The sequence below is a fragment of the Cherax quadricarinatus genome, chromosome 1 (assembly GCF_038502225.1).
Source record: "Cherax quadricarinatus isolate ZL_2023a chromosome 1, ASM3850222v1, whole genome shotgun sequence".
Classification (NCBI taxonomy): domain Eukaryota; kingdom Metazoa; phylum Arthropoda; class Malacostraca; order Decapoda; family Parastacidae; genus Cherax; species Cherax quadricarinatus.
This window is the reverse complement of record NC_091292.1, coordinates 100,785,706-100,788,205: the sequence shown is the minus strand read 5'-3', so window position 1 is coordinate 100,788,205 and position 2,500 is coordinate 100,785,706. Positions and strand designations below refer to the sequence as shown.

Here is a 2,500-nt window from a genome sequence, read left to right as displayed (position 1 = left end):
TGCCCTTCCCCAATCTTCATGACTTTGCACTTGGTGGGGTTGAACTCCAGGAGCCAATTGCTGGACCAGGTCTGCAGCCTGTCCAGATCCCTTTGTATTTCTGCCTGATTTTTCGATCGAATGAATTGTTCTCATCAACTTCACGTCATCTGCAAACAGGGACACTTCAAAGTCTATTCCTTCCGTCATGTCGTTTACAAATTGTGTGTGTGTGTGTGTGTGTGTGTGTGTGTGTGTACTCGCCTATTTGTGGTTGCAAGGGTCGAGACAGTTCCTGGCTCCGCCTCTTCACTGACTGCTACTAGGTCCTCCCTCTCCCTACTCCATGAGCTTTATCATACCTCGTCTTAAAACTATGTATGGTTCCTGCCTCCACTACATCACTTGTCAGACATCTTTGACTCATTTGAGTCTTCAACTTCCAACTGTGGCCCCTTTGTTTCTGTGTTTAATCTCTGGAACATTCTGTCTCTGTCCACCTTGTCAATTCCTCGCAGTATTTTGTATGTCGTTATCATGTCCCCCATAACCTTCCTGTCTTCCAGTGTCGTCAGGCAGATTTCCCTTAACCTTTCTTTGTAGGATATTCCCTTAGCTCTGGAACTAGCCTTGTTGCAAACCTTTGCACTTTCTTTAATTTCTTGACATGCTTCATCAGGTGTGGGTTCCAAACTGGTGCTGCATACTCCAGTATGGCCTGACGCACACGGTGTAGTGTCTTGAACGATTCCTTACTGAGGTATCGGAACGCTATTCTCAGGTTTGAAAGGCTGCAGCAGTTATCTGGTTGATGTGTGCTTCAGGAGACGTGCTCGGTATTATACTCACCCCAAAATCTTTCTCCTTGAGTGAGGTTTGCAGTCTTTGGCCACCTAGCCTATACTCTGTCTGCGGCCTTCTTTGCCCTTCCCCGATCTTCTTGACTTTGCATTTGGCTGGGGTAAATTCGAGAAGCCAGTTGCTGGACCACCGACCACGTGTCCAGCCTGTCCAGGTCTCTTTGGAGTCCTGCCTGATCTTTGTGTGTGTGTGTGTACTCACACAACTGTGGTTGCAGGGGTCGAGACTCGGCTCCTGGCCCCGTCTCTTCACTGAGTGCTATTAGGTCCTCTCTCTCCCTGCTCCATGAGCTTTATTATACCTCATCTTAAAGCTATGTATGGTTCCTGCCTCCGCTACCTCACTTGCTATGCAATTCCACTTCCTGACTACTCTATGACTGAAGAAATACTTCCTAAACATCCTTTTGACTCATCTGGGTCTTTAACTCCCTAATGTGACCCCTTGTTTCTGTGTCCCGTCTCTGGAACATCCTGTCTGTCCACCTTGTCTATTCCAAGCAGTATTTTGTATGTCGTTATCATGTCTCCCCTAGCCCTCCTGTCCTCCAGGGTCGTCAGGCCGATTTCCCTTAACCTTTCTTCGTAGGACATTTCCCTTAGCTGTGGAACTAACCTTGTCGCAAACCTTTGCACTTTCTCTAATTTCTTGACGTGCTTGATCAAGTGTGGGTTCCAAACAGGTGCTGCATACTCTAGTATGGGCTTGACGTACACGGTGTACAGTGTCTTGAACGATTCCTTACTAAGGTATCGGAACGCTGTTTTCAGGCGCCTATATGCTGCAGCAGTTATCTGGTTATGTGTGCTTCCGGAGACGTGATCGGTGTTATGGTTACCCCAAGATCTTTCTCCTTGGGCGAGGTTTGCAGTCTTTGGCCACCTAGCCTATACTCCATCTGCGGTCGTCTTTGCCCTTCTCCATTCTGCATGACTGCATTTGGCGGGGTTAAATTCGATAAGTCAGTTGCTGGACCAGGTGTCCAGCCTGCTCATATCTCTTTGAAGTCCTGCCTGATCCTCTTCTGATTTAATTCTCATTAACTTACCTCATCTGCGAACAGGGACACTTCTGAGTCTAACCATTCCATCATGTCATTCACATATACCAAAAATAGCACTGGTCCTAGGACCGACCCCTGTGGAACCCCGCTCGTTATAGATGCCCACTGTGATACCTCATCACGTACCATGACTTCTTGTTGCCTCCCTGTCAGGTATTCTCTCATCCACTGCAGTGCCCTTCCTGTTATACGCACCTGATCCTCTAGCTTCTGCACTAATCTCTTGTGAGGAACTGTGTCGAAGGCCTTCTTGCAGTCTAAGAAGATCCAATCAACCCACCCCTCTCTCTCACGTCTTTTCTGTTACTTTGTCATAAAACTCCAGAAGGTTTGTGACACAGGATTTTCCTTCCATAAATCCGTGCTGGCTGGTGTTTATACTCTTGTTCCGTTCCAGGTTCTCCACCACTCTCCTCCTGATAATCTTCTCCATGTGTATGTGTGTGTCAGTATGAGTAACCCTCACAGTCATGAGGTAGTGTTAATATTTATATTTTTAAGCACACGTGTAATATTAATATTTCCAAAGTATCAGCTTTTTATTGTCTAATTTTGAGTACTCTTTCAAAGGGGGAAAAAATGTGCAGTGCACTGGTA

The 2,500-nt window shown here is 46.6% G+C and overlaps 1 protein-coding gene across 14 annotated transcripts in view; it reads right to left on the bottom strand.

Moving 5' to 3' along the window:
* raw overlaps positions 1-2,500 on the bottom strand; it is a 318,621-nt gene that overhangs the window by 31,877 nt on the left and 284,244 nt on the right. The gene's annotated exons all lie outside the window — the stretch shown is intronic.